The sequence below is a fragment of the Eurosta solidaginis genome, chromosome 5 (genome assembly GCF_040869045.1).
Source record: "Eurosta solidaginis isolate ZX-2024a chromosome 5, ASM4086904v1, whole genome shotgun sequence".
Lineage (NCBI taxonomy): Eukaryota > Metazoa > Arthropoda > Insecta > Diptera > Tephritidae > Eurosta > Eurosta solidaginis.
The window spans coordinates 63,145,882-63,163,560 of record NC_090323.1 but is presented as its reverse complement, the minus strand read 5'-3'; the positions used below and the strand labels follow the sequence as shown (position 1 = coordinate 63,163,560).

At 36.5% G+C, this 17,679-nt stretch overlaps 1 protein-coding gene across 1 annotated transcript in view; it reads left to right on the top strand.

Annotated features, from left to right (window-relative positions):
* Nucleotides 1-7,206: 7,206 nt before the first annotated feature.
* Ir76b (Ionotropic receptor 76b) overlaps nt 7,207-17,679 on the top strand; it is a 164,860-nt gene continuing 154,387 nt past the window's right edge. Inside the window, exon 1 of the mRNA XM_067787686.1 lies at nt 7,207-7,410. The gene's annotated coding sequence lies outside the window, so the exon portion shown is untranslated. The remainder of the gene's footprint in view (nt 7,411-17,679) is intronic.

Here is a 17,679-nt window from a genome sequence, read left to right as displayed (position 1 = left end):
TTCGTGGTATGATATATAAAAATAAATTAGCGGTACCCGACAGATGATGGTCTGTGGTACCCTGGTCCACATTTTGGTCGATATCTCGAAAACGCATTCACGTATACAACTACCACCACTCCCTTTTAAAACCCTCATTAATACCTTTAATTTGATACCCATATCGTACAAACACATTATAGAGTCACCCCTGGACCACCTTTATGGCGATATCTCGAAAAGGCGTCCACCTAAAGAACTAAGGCCCACTTCCTTTTAAAATACTCATTATAACCTTTCGTGTGATACCCATATTGTACCAATGCATTCTAGAGTCAGCCCTGGTCCACCTTTATGGAGATAGCCCTAAATGGCGTCCACCTATAGAACTATGGCCCTCTTAAAATACTCTTTAATACCATCCATTTGATACACATGTTATACAAACACATTCCAGGGTTACCCTAGGTTAATTTTGCTACATGGTTATTTTCCATTACTTTGTCTCCATAGCTCTCAACTGAGTATGCACTGTTCGGTTACACCCGAACTTAGACTTCCTTACTTGTTATGCATGAACCTCGTGCTGGATATAACCATGTTTCGAGCACCGGCAAAGTCAATCACCTCAGTCCGTTAGGAGAAGTTTCGTTGTGTAGGCTGAACTTTCCGACTGTAGGGACGAAAACACTTTCTTTGCCCACCCTGTCGTTAAAGTCGCCAAGCGCGACTTTTATATCATGACGGGGGCAGCACTCTTATGTGCGTTCTAGTTGTTCATAGAAAGTGTCTTTCACCTCATCGTCTTTCTCCTCTGTCGGCGTATGGGCGCAGATGAATGATATATTACAAAATTTTGATTTTATTGGATAGCGGCGAGACGCCCTCTCCCACCACGAATCCGACGCCGAAACTGCGTTTATTCGTATGGCCACTCCAATAGATGTCACAATTTTTGATCTTCTTTCTTCCTTGCTTCCAATCCCATTCAGGGAGCGGACGTTCCAGATGCATGTCCTCAATTCATTGTCCTTCAAACCTTTGCCATGGTCGTCATCAATAGAGAGTGTATTTATCCGAGGCTTGTTGGTATATTTCATTGGAGTATGGTTTTACGTGGCAGGTCCCAACCCGCTCAGTGGGGGTGAAAATATTACTTGCACGTTTATATAGCCAACGGCTTGCTCCAAGACAGACGCCCGCTTGCAGCCGCGCCTAGAGGTTTACAGACGCTGACAATGAGATCTTCCCGACTAGCCCTTAAACCGATGATGTCAGAGTGGCCTATCCAGGTTGTCGCCTTCTCATATTAGCTCACCGCTAAACGGATGTTTAGCGGATACCCAGAGGATACTTGGCCGCAGGCGACCGGCAGTAGTGAACTGCTTGAACCGCATGCAAAAGAATCGCTCTGATGAGCAAATAAGAGTAGATAATTCATAAAAATACATACTTGCAGCTCAGTCTCCCGATCACTCTCAGCAGGCGCCTGTTGTTGTTGACGTCCGGCGAGCGTAGATTTGATTGCGCGGTAATGAGCTACGTACATTTTAAGTTAATTGATTAGAATTTTTACTCATGTGACAAAACTTTTACATATAATTTAGCAAGATTATTATGAACGAGAATATGTATACATAGTATTCTTTCAATTGCATACTACTCTTCTACTTCGGTGTACCATTTACACCTATTCCCGCTAGTGTAGTACCCGCAACTACCGTAGTTAGAGACGTCGACTCATTACATTATGTGAAGGCATATTCTAAGAGGGTAGCTTCTTAGCTCCTTACGCGTTTCTTTTCTTAATACAATTTAGTTTACAATTTTTATATAGACATTCCCCTTGTTTTTTTTTTTTGTTTTAGTGGTATATACACTGTATACAATGTATTTAACTAGTGCAATTACTTAACAACATTAAAGTTCATGAAAACAAGTGATAATTATTTGAGGAATCTCGATATCAAAATAAGCAAACTTTTGTTTTCCTAATTAAATCTATTCATAGTATGAGTTTCGACTAATAATAATGTATTAAAATTTCGGTATTATGCTAATTGAAAACAAACTACGTATCTTATTTTTTCTTTACTAAGCTTTCAGGCATCACGAATAGTCACCCAATGTTAAAGCCAGCGATCTGGTACATGCGCCTATGTAACCTCATAACCTGGATACCGATATTTTGCGGTTTGCACGTTTTTTTGTTGTTTTTTTATTTTCTTTTTTCTGGATCGGATCTGTTCTGATAATTGATGAAGAATACTTAAATAGCTATTCGTTAGCTTTAACCGATAGTAACCGCAAACCACGCTTTTTAAAGATTGGAGATACTTCCCAAATCTTCGCGGAGTCACTGAAGTTTTTTTAGTTTTAAAGTCGTTTAAAGTTTGAAATGTTTAGTTTTAAAGTCGGTGGTTCAGAGGTGAAACCAAAATGTTTGTCGCTTTTTCCGCCTGTCCGTTTTTGGAATTCACGACGGCCACCGTGGTGTGATGGTAGCGTGCTCCGCCTACCACACCGTATGCCCTGGGTTCACACCCCGGGCAAAGCAACATCAAAATTTTAGAAAGAAGGTTTTTCAATTAGAAGAGACTTTTTCTAAGCGGGGTCGCCCCTCGGCAGTGTTTGGCAAGCGCTCCGGGTATATTTCTGCCGTGAAAAGCTCTCAGTGAAAACTCATCTGCCTTGCAGATGCCGTTCGGAGTCGGCATAAAACATGTAGGTCCCGTCCGGCCAATTTGTAGGGAAAAGCAAGAGGAGCACGACGCAAATTGGAAGAGAAGCTCGTCCTTAGATCTCTTCGTAGGTTATCGCGCCTTACATTTATTTTTTTTTATTCACAGTTTAATACTGATGTACACATACAATTTTATTACAGGGATTTTAAATCTGTTGATATTGATGCATTAAGATATGAGGCTGGCATCCTTGATTGGAACACAGCTTGGTTCTTTCCAGATATAAACCAAAAACTAGACTTTTTCACTTCAAGCTTAAATTATCTTTATGATAAATATATCCCTGTAAGAATGGCCAAAGTATCCAATAAAAAACCTCCATGGTTTACAAGAGTGGTATTACAAAGTATAAAAACGAGAAACCAGCTATACATACGTTGCAAACGTACACCAACGCCCGAAAACTGGGAAGCATACCGGGTTGCCCGTAACAAAGCTACTATGACCACGAAAAACTCTAAAAGGCAGCACTACCGTACCAAGTTAGATGTAAACTTATCTGGCAAAGTATTGTGGAACCATCTAAAGTCTGTTGGAATTGGGAGTAAAACTAGTATGGAATACAATTTAGACGCCAACTCTATGAATGATTACTTCTTAGAATCTAACATTATCCAAAGCAGCAGAGATTTTAAACTGAATGAAAGCTTACTACTTGCAACAGAAAAAACATTTGACTTCTCAACCGTGACTGAGTATGATATTCTAAAAAGTATTTTTTCAATTAAATCGAATGCCGTTGGAGAGGACAACGTAAGCTTAAAATTTATAAAGCTTATAATTCCATTCAAACTTTCAACCCTAACACACATTTTGAATTTTTCCATCACTACCTCGACGTTTCCGGACTCCTGGAAAATAGCTAAAGTTAATCCAATCTCTAAAAATCGTTCGGGTGCCATTCCATCAGATTTTCGTCCAATTAGCATACTTCCTTCTTTGTCAAAGGTTTTGGAAAGGCTAATGGTTACGCAAATAGTTGATTATCTATAGAACAATAATCTTCTTGCCGAAAACCAGTCAGGATATAAAAAGGGTCACAGCTGTGCAACTGCTATGTTTAAAGTAATTGATGATATTAGACCGTCCTTCGATAAAGGTGATTTAACTGTTTTAACTCTATTGGACTTCTCAAAGGCTTTTGGCCATACAATACTTTTGCACAAGCTTGAAAAGTATTTTGGGTTTTCTGAAATCGCGGTAAATCTGCTCAAAAACTACCTTAGTAATCGTTGGCAAAAGGTTGTGACTAAAAATATGGCTTCTGAGCTAAGAAGATTGCATTCGGTGGTACAAGATACTCTATTTGCAATCTGACTTGCTACTTGAAGTACCGTTATCTTATATATATGCATAAACTCATTAATATGAGAAATCCAAAGTACCTTTTTGAAAATTTGGCTTTTGCGCATTCGATTAGAACACGCAACCTCATCGTACCAAAACATCATTATAATACTTCATCACGAACATTTTTTGTCAGTGTTATCAAACTCTGGAACCTTTACCAAACAAAATTAAATCGATAACAAATCCCAGGCGCTTTAAATTGGTGTTTAAGTTTTTAAATATCTAAATATTTCTTCCTATTTTCTTTTACTTTTTCATTTCTTATGACCTTAATTTCTGTTTTTCATATTTTAAGGAATAAATCTTTCTAAACCTAAAATATTTGTTATAAGTTGTTAACTATGATTTAAATTAATGCAATTTTTTATGATATGCATATACATTAACTATTATTGTTATTAGATATTATTATTATTAATTATATATGAAACTATTGTAAATTAATTAATGGTGATGGGCTTAAAAGACATTAGTCTTACGCTCAACCAACGAGTCTTATAAATAAATTGAATTGAATTGAAATACTTCACTCGTCTTATATTACGTAAGCGCTATGTATTAAACTTTTACTAAAATAGCAAATGGTTTGCCATAATTGCCGATTTGTTTGGATTGAAAAAACGCGTGTCGCCTCATCAGCACTGGAACAGAAAAAGGCAGAGCCAAAACATTTTCCACGGAAATGCTTATCTCACGTTTCTCCGTTCTTGTTTAATATCGTAAGTCTGATGCTAAGGTGACCACCAGTCAAAAACAAATTTACAAACTATTTAATCTTGGTACTGATGAAAGTCGCGCTCACAACTTTTAATTGCAAACAATGAGGTGGCAACCCTGATAAATCTAAAGAATTCAAAAATTCCGTCGGATAATTCACAGCTTCGTCTTGATTTATTATAGTGTCAACTGATTTATATATAACAACTGCACCAGGAATATGGGTTAAAATATCGAGATTAAATTCATAAACGGTCTTATTTTTCACAGCAAGTATAGCTCTTTCAGCTAACCACTTATTATTTGTATAGTTGTGATCAATGTTTGGAAAAACAATTGAATTAAATTGCTGGTTTGTTGGTGCGAAATTATAGAAGTTATCGGGCAAAGTGATTAAACCAGTAAGTAGTATGAGCCATATGTCCATTTCCTATTGCCAGTAATTGCCTAGAAAATATATGGGTTGATGGGTCATTTTGTATTTGAACTCGCACATTTGTAGTCAAATTGAGTGTTCGTACGTGCCTCCATAAATTTGATGACTTCAAGCAGGCGTTTACCTCATCTGCTGGTGTTGAGCGGGGAATCGCAGGCAATGTCTGGCGGAAATCTCCGTCCAATAATATCAAAGCGCCACCAAATATTGCTTGACTGCTACGTAAATCTTGCAAGGTCCTGTCCATCGCTTCCAATGATTTCTTATGCGCCATTGTAAATTCATCCCAGACTATCAATTTACATTCTTGCAAAACCCTTACCATTCCTCAATTTTTTGATATGGTGCACGTGGGATTTTCATTAGCATTGATAACCAGGGGTAATTTGAGTGCTGAGTGGGCTGTGCGACCACCATCTAACGACATAGCAGCTATCCCATATGATGCGAGTGCTAATGCTATGTTGCTCCGAGACCTTATAGTTGCCAATAGCAGGGAAATCAAAAAGGTTTTTCCTGTGCTTCCAGTGGCGCCTAAGAAAAATATTCCGCCTGTTTGCTTTTGCACAGCTTCAATTAATGTGTTCAAGTCATTTAACTTATATTGTCGTTCGCGTTGCATCTATTAATTAAATGTGTCATTTATTGGTCGATTTGGTGCTGGCAAACCCAATTGTGACAATGTTTTGTTTGCAATTAACAGACACATATCTTCAATGATTACCAATGCCTCATAATACATTTAAAACGTAACCGCCAATTCTTGATTTCTTGTATTCGAATTAAAATATTTTCAGTCATATAAAATCTATAAGTTAGCCACAATTCCATAGGATTAGATGGAAAACATCTCGCGATAATAATTGAACAAAAGCGCGCCTAAAAATCATATCCACACCATTAGGAATAAACTACATACAGAGTGTATGTGCCTACATGGTGATCAAAAGGAATATAAACAAAAAGGCAACTCTTAGAGACCAATTGTACAGCGAACAACGGAACATTCATATGGCGTAGCAGCTAAAGGCTTGCACTGATATGAATGTTGGAGATTCGAGTTCAACGCTCAGCTCCCGAAAAGCTAGCTGATGAAGAAGTGAAATTCAGAAACATGTCCTAGTAACCATCGCCGTTTGTAAACTTACAATTTTTCTCTAATATCGATAATAATTGAAAATAATGATAGTATTTGTTGCGGTGAACCTGTATTGGATGCATCCATTAGAGGAACATTAATTAACAACAGACACAAATAAAAACACTCGTCATGACTGGGATGCACTATGTAAAGCCTACCTATGTTATCACTTCCAAACACTCCAGGATAACCTTGAACGGGTGTTCCTTTCCTACGTCTATCCCATACCTTTAAATTAAAGTTCCAGGTATAATATGTTGGTACTTGGGTGTAAAGCAGTGTTCGAGCAAATGGATCTCTTTGACATAAATTAAAAAAATTATGTAATGTAGTTGATCGTGGTCGTTCTGCAACCTGTTGAGCATTATTAACTGTGAAGTAAACACGTTGTAGGCCAACAGCCCAAACTCTAAAACATATTGTGTCGCCCTCGCATTCGCTTTATATTTTTTAACATGCAAATAAACATCGCAGGAATAAATAAACAGTTCGACGGGCAAGAGGGCTTAACAAATTCTGTTATTGTGTTCTTCTTGGATTTTTAACATCAACGTGTACGGACGTATCCCACCGGCGATTCCAGAATCATCAAAAAGGTAACATACAAATATATGTATTAGTTAATTACTGTACCTAATCTTTATTTCGAATAAAGATATTTATATTTACATTAAAATTCTAATACCAAACTTTTCTTCTTTTCGGCACTATATCTTGACCGGCACCATCCCTGAGCTGTGGCCCGGCCAAGACATTGGTCCATTCAATCCGTTTTTTCATCCCAGCGACCATTTTGGCATCAACAGCACAAGTGTTTAAATATTATTAAAGCGACCATTTTGCGAACCAACCACAGGAGTTCAAATATTGTTGTACTTGCGACCAGAAGCAGTATTTTATTTGTGAGGAATTTAAAGCGACCATTGGCAGCAACAACAACACAGAAATTTGGCCACCAAAATTTATAAATTATTGAGTTTGCGACCAATAACACCAACAACTTCATAGCGATTTCATCAGTTTGAAACATCTACAAATAAAAGGTACGTGGTTATTTTCACATTATACTATACACATTATAATAAAATTAGTGAAAGTGCGCAAGTGATTTGTGAAACAAAATTAAAATTTAAATTTGTACAAATAGCCATTTGGACCATCAGATATTACTTGTCACCAACGGTAAAAATATTTGACACGGCTTAAGGGTCTTCAGTGTCGAACCAACACACACACATATTTGTACAAAACAGTGTTTGTGGATTAAATACAAGAAATGTTGCAAGCAATCGAGATAGATATAGACTTCCATATATCAAAATCATCAGTATCGAAAAAAAATTTGATTAAGCCATGTCCGTCCGTCCGTCCGTCCGTCTGTCCGTTAACACGATAACTTGAGTAAATTTTGAGATATCTTGACGAAATTTGTTGTGTAGATTCCTGGGCGCTCATCTCAGATCGCTATTTAAAATGAACGATATCGGACTATAACCACGCCCTCTTTTTCGATATCGAAAATTTCGAAAAATCGAAAAATTGCGATAATTCATTACCAAAGAGGGATAGAGCGATGAAACTTGGTAGGTGCGTTGAACTTATGACGCAGAATAGAAAATAAGTAAAATTTTTGACAATGGGCGTGGCATCGCCCACTTTTAAAAGAAGGTAATTTAGAAGTTTCGCAAGCTGTAATTTGGCAGTCGTTGAAGATATCATGATGAAATTTGGCAGGAACGTTACTCCTATTACTATATGTATGCTTAAAAAAAATTAGCAAAATCGGAGAACGACCACGCCCACTTTAAAAATTTTTTTTTTTTAAAGTGAAATTTTTACAAAAAAATGTAATATCTTTACAGTATATAAGTAAATTATGTCAACATTCAACTCCAGTAATGATATGGTGCAACAAAATACAAAAATAAAATAAAATTTCAAAATGGGCGTGGCTCCGCCATTTTTCATTTGATTTGTCTAGGATACATTTAATGCCATAAGTCGAACAAACATTTACCAATCCTTGTGAAATTTGGTAGCGGCTTAGATTCTAGGACGATAACTGTTTTCTGTGAAAAAGGGCGAAATCGTTTGAAGCCACGCCCAGTTTTTATACACAGTCGACCGTCTGTCCTTCCGCTCGGCCATTAACACGATAACTTGAGCAAAAATCGATATATCTTTACTAAACTCAGTTCACATAATTACTTGAACTCACTTTCTATTGGTATAAAAAATGGCCGAAATCTGACTATGACCGCGCCCACTTTTTCGATATCGAAAATTACGAAAAATGAAAAAAGTGCCATAATTCTATACCAAATACGAAAAAAGGGTTGAAACATGGTAATTGGATTGGTTTATTGACGCAAAATATAACTTTAGAAAAAAGTAAGTAAAAGAAAATGAAAAAGTTCTGCAGGGCGAAATCAAAAGCCTTTGGAATGGCTGTTCGTGGTATTACATATATAAATAAATTAGCGGTTTGGTTTTTGGTCGATATCTCGAAAACGCCTTCACATATACAACTACCACCACTCCCTTTTAAAATTCTTATTAATACCTTTAATTTGACACCCATATTGTACAAACACATTATAGAGTCACCCCTGGTCCACCTTTATGGCGATATATCGAAAAAGCGTCCACCTATAGAACTAAGGCCCACTCCCTTTTAAAATACTCATTATCACCTTTCGTTTGATACTCATAATGTATAAACGCATTCTAGAGTCAACCCTGGTCCACCTTTATAACGATATCCCGAAAAGGCGTCCACCTATAGAATTAAGGCCCACTCCCTTTTAAAATACTCGTTAACACCTTTCATTTGATACCCATATCGTAAAAAAATTCTAAAGTCACCCCTGGTCCAGCTTTATGGCGATATCTCGAAAAGGCGTCCACCTATAGAACTAAGGTCCATTCCCTTTTAAAATACTCATTAACACCTTTCATTTGATACCCATATCGTACAAACAAATTCTAGAGTCATCCCTGGTCCACCTTTATGGCGATATCTCGAAAAGGCGTCCACCCATAGAACTAAGGCCCTACCAGTTTTAAAATACTCATTAATACCTTTCATTTGATAACCATATCGTACAAATTAATTCTAAAGTCACCCCTGGTCCACCTTTATGGCGATATCTCGAAAAGGCGTCCACCTATAGAACTAAGGCCCACTCCCTTTTAAAATACTCATTAACACCTTTCGTTTGATACCCATATCGTACAAACGCATTATAGAGTCACCCCTGGTCCACCTTTATATCGATATACCGAAAAGGCTTCCACCTATAGAACTAAGGCCCACTCCGTTTTAAAATACTCATTAACACTTTCATTTGATACCCATGTCGTACAAACAAATTCTAGAGGCAGCCCTGGTCCACCGTTATGGCGATATCCTTAAATGACGTCCAGCTATAGAACTATGGCCCACTCCCTCTTAAAATACTCTTTAATACCTTCCATTTGATACGCATGTCATACAAATACAGTCCAGGGTTACCCTAGGTTTATTTTACTACGAGGTTATTTTCCCTTATTTTGTCTCCATAGCTCTCAACTGAGTATGTAATGTTCGATTACACCCGAACTTAGCCTTCCTTACTTGTTTCACTTGTGTTTGATTTAAATAAATACTGTGCTACATACATATATACACGCACAAGCACATAATATAGTTGGTTGGCGAGCGATCACTTTCTTTAACATTAACACGTACATATATCTTACTGTTTATTCAACATTAAAATTATTAAAATTTTGAGTTAATTTTCTTTCAAAATAAATATTTTACATACGAAATTTTACTGTAAATTTATTAGAATATTATTTAATTTGTTGGGTTCATTTTGTTGGTGGAAAGCGTTGGCTAATTTTTATATTAGCAAATTGGGTAATTCCACAGATTCTGTCTCTGTGTACTTAAAATTTTTGAAAAATCCATTGTTTCTATTTTTAAACTTTTTGCAATATGGAAGCATACAACCGCTTAGTTGACACAATTATTGAGTTCGACATCGAATTTTTAAGCATAGCCACTAGCGAACACTCCAAAAATTCGCTGAAAATTCAGCAGCAAGAGTTGAAATCGATGTGGGAAAAAGCTAAAGAAGCTTTTGACGCGTTATTACAATCAGAAAATATATCTGAGAAGAATGTCACGGCAATTAGAAAAAAAAAAAAAATAAGTCGTGCTATACTGTTTTTGTGCGGTGTATGACGAAAAAAAAATGACTTGGCAGAAAACCTTGAGAAGGCAGAGAAGGAAAACGATGCTGCCTTCACGCCACGCAATTTGCATTTAGCACCTTGTGATACTGATATATTCAAAGGTGATTATTTGTCATGGCCAACTTTTCGTGACATGTTCACGGTCATTTATATTCTAAATAAAAGCCTGTCGCCAGTACAAAAATTATATTATCTCATACAAAAAACCCAAGGTGAAGCCAGAGAAATCGTTAAGAAATGCGATATAGCTTGGCAAAATTTGTGCGACAGGAATGAAAATAAGAAAATATTAGTCAACACCCAATTAAATATTCTTTTCAACCTTCAATCAGTCGAAACTGAATGATGTAATTCAATCAAAAGATTACAAAGGGACATAAATAATTGCATATCCTCGTTAGTAAGTCATCATATTGACATATCTAATTGGGATCCAATTATTACATATTTATGTTTAACTAAGCTTCCTGATGTGACCCTTTCGCTATGGGAACAGTCCGTAGAAAACAAGACAGAAACTTCCAAGTGACTTGCTTTCATAAAAAGAAATCACTTCTGCCTAAACTGTCTCTCATCGGGACATTCAGTGTCAAAATGCACAAGTGCGCAAAATTGCAGCAACTGCCCTTTAAGACATAATACCCTTCTGCATTTACAGACAAGTAAGGCAAAACCTACACAGGCAAATAATTCTGCAGATTTATCGGATAGGCAACCGTGCACTTCAAAGCAAGCTCAATCTAAAAATGAATATGCAAAACAAAAAAAGAAAGATAAAACTACAGTAAAATCTAATTTTATTAATACCAGTAAAGGTGTTTTACTAGGCACAGCTCGCGTCACCATTCATTATAATGGTACAGATTTTTCGGCCAGAGCTCTCATAGATTTGGGATCTGAATGATCTTCTATCACTGAAAGACTCAGGCGAAGAATCAACCTGCCAACTCGAAAGATGCATGCTCAAGTTTCGGGTATCAATAATTCAGTTTCTGCACAGGTAAAAGAGGCATGCGCCATTCAGTTGCGGTCCCCAGTTGACCCACTAATTTCTATTGACGCTTTAGTTCTAGTTCTTCCACATTTGACAGGCAATTTGCCAACATGCGATGTTAGTGCATTAACACAACAAGCGTTCCCTGATCTCGTGCTTGTGGATAGACGTTTTTTCGTGATTGAGCCAGTTGATCTTGTTCTGGGCGGGGATATTTATCCGCAAATCATATTAGACGGTATCAAAAAAAAATATTCTTAGCACTCTTTTAGCTCAAGAAACTGTCTTTGGTTGGATACTGACTGGTCGTGCTGATGCAGCCAGTCCAACCAATCATAATCGGGTATCCTTTTACAATGAAGTGGCTTTAGACAAGCAGCTAAGGTTATTTTGGGAGCTCGAAGACACGCCGAAAGCTAAAGCCTCCACATTAGAAGATACATTTTGTGAGGATTTGTATCAACGTACAACGCAGCGAAATTCTGACGAACGATACATTGTGTCGCTTCCGTTCAGGTCAGAATTCCCAGGAGAGATAAATCTAGGTCCATCATTAAGAACAGCGTGCTCTCAATTCTATAAAAATGAAACCCGACTTAGAAAAAATCTCGATTTACAGAAAGAGTACAATAGAGTCATACTAGAATACGAGAATATGGGGCATATGTCAAAATTAGATTCAATCCAATCGGCCAATGCAGTCGATAATTACTATTTACCACATCATGCAGTAATAAAAGAAGAAAGCATCTCTACCAAAGTTAGAGTTGTTTTCAATGCTTCTTCACGCTCTTCGAATGGTGTAAGCCTGAACGATGTTCTTCTTCCTGGTCCTGTGCTTCAGGCTGATTTACCAACATTAATTCTTCGCTGGCGACTTTTCAGATACGTCTTCAATAGCGATATTGAGAAGATGTATAGGCAAATCCTAGTAGATGATAATCATACAAGATACCAAAGAATAGTTTTCCGCTCAAGTCCAGATGATCAAATCAGTCTGTATGAGCTCAAAGCGGTGACATTTGGTATTAATTATGCTCCTTATCTAGCAATAAGGACATTACTTAAACTGGCTGATGATTCCGAAAAATCTCATAAAATCGGCTCAAATATTCTACGAAAAAATATGTATGTCGACGACGTTCTTTCGGGAGGGCATACTATTGCATCTGCGATCAGAGCAAGAGATGAAATTTCAGAGGTTTTAAGTTCAGCTGGTTTTCTATTATGCAAATGGACTTCAAATTCCAGTGAAATATTACAGGGTATTCCCAAAGCTCATCTACTGAGCGAAGATTTCTTGGAATTCGAAGATTCAAGTAGCGTAAAGGCGCTCGGTATTAGGTGGAATGCTCGTTCCGATCAGTTTTACTTCATAGCAAAATCTATAGAAGAGAATACCGAGCCCACAAAAAAAGCGATACTATCTACTATCGCAAAACTCTTTGACCCATTAAGGTGGCTAGCTCCAACAATTATCGTGGCAAAAATGATCATGGAAAATATCTGGTTAGAGGGTACTGGCTGGGATGAAACCGTTTCGTGTTCAGAATTAGACAGGTGGAAAAATTTCACCAATACGTACAAGGAGATCGACAAAATACGAATACCGCGATGGGTATCCTTTTCTCAAACAGAAAAGGTTGAAATCCACGGATTCTGCGACGCCTCTGAGAAAGCGTATGGTGTAGCCATGTATTTGAGAGTGGAAAACAACGACGGCATACTTGTGAACCTGCTTTTGGCAAAACAAGAGGAGCTCCAGTCAAAACCATCTCACTTTCTCGACTGGAATTTGCGGAGCAGTATTATTAGCGGAGAAACTTGAACCTATCTGCGCTAACCTTGATTGAGGTCAACAAAACATTCATCTTTTGACAGAATCGACAATCGTGATAGCTTGGATACGTAACCCTCCGTGCTCAGGGTCAACTTTCGTTGCGCATCGAATTACAAAAATCATCGACAAAGTTGGAAGTTTGTAACAGCAGCCTTATGATCTCACCCTGTTTCCCACTTGGTGCAACCCTGTTATCTACTGTGAATAGACAACAGTTGTTGAAACAAGTTGGAAACGGGGAGGTCGGCAAAAGAAGAAAAGGCGGCCATCAAAAGAAGAAGATAATTTTCGGCAGCAACGAGCGTAGACATCTTTTGGAGTGCAACCACCGATTTTAATAAAAGAAAATTGTACTTTTTATTCAAAATAACTAGAGTGTTTTTAACTCCCTTTAATTCGGGTCGATAAGCGATTAGAAACCTGTAAAACAACCATTACGGGAATTGAGAAAAAGAAGGCACACATATGGAGGCGGCGCCCTCCACGTCGATATCTGGCTGCCATCAATTTGTCGGCTTGGGGTAACACAGGAGTTCACATGGCGACCGTGACCAAGGTAGGTGGTGGTGTGGGAACATTTTTTCTCGAAGATATGAAAAGTGGCAGTGCGTGAAAAGGAAAAATTCTAATAAAATTAAACAAAAAAAAAAATGTAATTACAGCAGAGATAATACAATAATCACTTAAATAATAGAAATATCTGAAAACTACAATTAAATATATCGGAAATAACCCTAACCTAAATACTTGGAGAAAAGAAAATTGTTTAATAAAAGAAACTGACACTAAGACTAAACTAAACAGAAATAATACAACAATAATATTTTAAATAATAAAGGCATACTAAAAACTACAAAATAAATTCATCGGAAATAACACAGAATTAAATACTGGGAGAAAAGAAAATCTATAATAAAAGAAACTAATACGACGATTAATTTAAACAGAGATAACACAAAATCTATGAAATAATAGAAAAATATAAGGGAAATCAGAGATAATCTAAAGTCGAAAAATAGAGAATTGCATAACGGCATAAAAACCCACGCCACTATATAACGGCAGAGTATTCGCCATTTTTAATCCACCACCACCACCAGCGAACGTCAGCAGCACCACCACCAACGAACACCAGCAGCAGCAGCAACACCAGCAGCGACAAAAGGTAGCAGCGCCAAAACCAGCAGCGACGCAGGTAGCAGATGAAGCGGCAAACACATAAGTATGTATTCACTACTTTTCCGTATACGTACACTTTAAAATTTTTTTGATTAAACGCGGTGCGTCCGCAAAACTTTAAACATTATATAAACTTGAATTTGAATCTAACTTTGAATTTTTTTCGCGTCAAACAACTAATAATAAAATTTACAAACAAAAAAAAATTTTTTTGACGCTAAAATTGAAATTGGCGATACACAAGTAATAATCTATATTTGGTAGAAATTTTTATAAGGTGTGTATGTATCTGCATATAAATCGCGGCTAAAAGAGAATATACTAACTGCGTTTTAAAATGACGTATGAATATACATTGACACGCTTTGTGAAAATTTAATTACTTTCCAACACATTCAATACTTTTAAAACACCTTAAAAATTTACTACATTAAAAACTATTAAATTCGTAATATATCCTATACTTTGAAAATACAAAAAAACAGAAAAAAAGATAAAACAAAATAAAATTTAATACAAAAATTGTTTAATACAATAAAAAGAAACATTTTGCTGTGAAACGGTGCGGCCGACACATTAAATAATGAAAACGCAAAACATTTTTTCATTTAATGAACATTTTGCTGTGAAACGGTGCGGCCGTCACGTTAAACAATATTGTTATAAATACTAAATTGCAATAAACATATCCCGTTTAAAATTACTATCGCCTTGCGAAAATTGAAAAATAGATCGGTCTTCCATTGTAGGCCGTATATGGTAGCACACCCGATACAAAACAAAATTTTCCAAAGCCAAAACTTAATTGACGGTTCATCTGGAATACAATTCAATCCACTTTCAAGCAATTCTAACCATTCATATTCCCTTTCAATTCAAATTTGTTCACATTCATGTCTCAAATCTGCAGCATCAATTCAATTTAGGTTAATACAATTTAGGTTACAAAACCATTTGAAATCTCTCTTCCATTCAAATTTGTTCTTATTCACAACTCAAACAATTTAAAATTCTAAAACCATTCCAAATTTCTTTTTCATTCAAATTCGTTCATATTCATACCTCAAACTTGCAACTTTTTCACAATTCGATTTAGATTATAAAATCATTTCAACCTTCTTTTTCATTCAAATTTCTTAATATCCAAGCATACAAAGCTGCAAGTGTAAGAGTCTTCCTTCTGCTAATGTCAAATTTCGAAATAAAATTCAAAGAATTAGAAAATTTCTTTAAAATTAAAAAACGCGTTTTGCATACAGGTCGTTCCTTTACCGACAAGGCAAGAGAAGTTAGATGAATATAAAAATTCTTTAATTGAGGCATATAATAACATTTTAGTAGAGGTAAATGGTCATTTTGAAAACCGACCTAGGCCAATTGCTGTGAATAAAAGTTTATCACGTTGTAGGGAAGAATTAATTAAATGTTTTACAAAACTCAACTGCACAGTTAAAGTACCAACCAACTACAACGACTTAGTCCAAGATAACACTTTTATATACGATACGGATCGGGAAGAAAAAGAATCCTTCGACGCATGCAAAATCGAATCTGAGGAAGAAGAAGAATTCTCTGACTCATCAAAGCCGGAAACACTCGACAGTCGTATCGGTGAACAAAGTTGTTCTTTACCTCATACCGAAAATATTTCATTGCAAGAAAACTTCTGTGGTTTCGATAACCCAGTCGTTACATCAAACAATTCTTTAGGGCTTTTAACAACTTTCTCAAATTCAAACCAATCTCGTACTAATTTTCTAGAACCAACAATAATGGCTACACCAGAGCAAAAGAGACAGTTTATTGGGTCGTGGGCGCCCTTATTTAGGGAAAACTATAACGGTGACCCCTGAGCGCTAGACTCCTTCATAGGTAAAATTGAACTAGTAGAAGTCTGTATAGATCCAGATCTTATGCCAACTTTCATTTCACTCGTTAAATCGAAGCTGGAAGGGAAAGCACGAGAAGCTATTCCGACAAATATAACATCTATTCAAGAAATTAAAGATGCGCTTAAAAGTCGAATAAAGCCAGACAATTCAAAAGTCGTTGCAGGGAAAATAGCTTCACTAAAAGTTACGAACAATAATTTAACCGAGTTTGCTAAACGAGTAGAGGAATTATCTGATGCTTTAGAGAGGTCTCTAATTATCGAGGGCATATCAAAAGCCAAAGCGCACGAGATGGCAGTCGAACAGTCAGTAAATGTTTGTAGGCTAAATACGCGCTCAGACTTAGTCAAATCAATTCTCGCATCAACCTCTTTTAGTGACGCAAAAGACGTCGCAGCAAAAATGATAGTCGAACAAAACAATCAGGCTACAGAAAGACAGGTATAAGCTATAAGGTTTAACAATCAAACCAACTTTCGCAATAACAATAGAGGCAATAACTACTACAACAACAATAATAGATACAACAACAATAGTAATTTCAACAGGTTCAATAACAATAATAATTTCAATAGGTACAACAACAATAATAACGGTAGATACAATAATAACAATCAAAATAGGCAAAACAACGACAATCGAAACAATAGTAACTCGCGTAACACTAGCAACAGCCAAAATAGGCTAGAAAACAGAACCAATACTAACGCCGGAAGTTCAAATACGCGAAATAATGCAAACGTTCGCTCTTTAAACTTGGACACCCCTCAGCAGCGAACACTGAGGGACGAGGAGATAAACGAATAAATATTAAACATATTTTTTGTCTAAACCTAAATTACTCAGATTTTATCGAAATTTATATAACCGGATCTAGCAAATTATGTACATTTTTGCTGGCTCAAGGTCTCTTTAAATAAAACACATAGGTTTTTTCCTTCCGATATATTTCGGTTACACTATGGTAACCGTCCTCAGGGAACTACAAACGTACAAAAAATTTTTTATTAATAAATAAAACCAAAAACTTTACAATAAAATTGATTAAAAATATCACATACATTATTTTACACGTCCTTCCGCCGTGACGTGGAGTTTGGTACTGGTCGTTTGTTTGTTAGTAAATATTTATAGTTGTGAGCGGAATGGTCAATGTCAGTTTTAT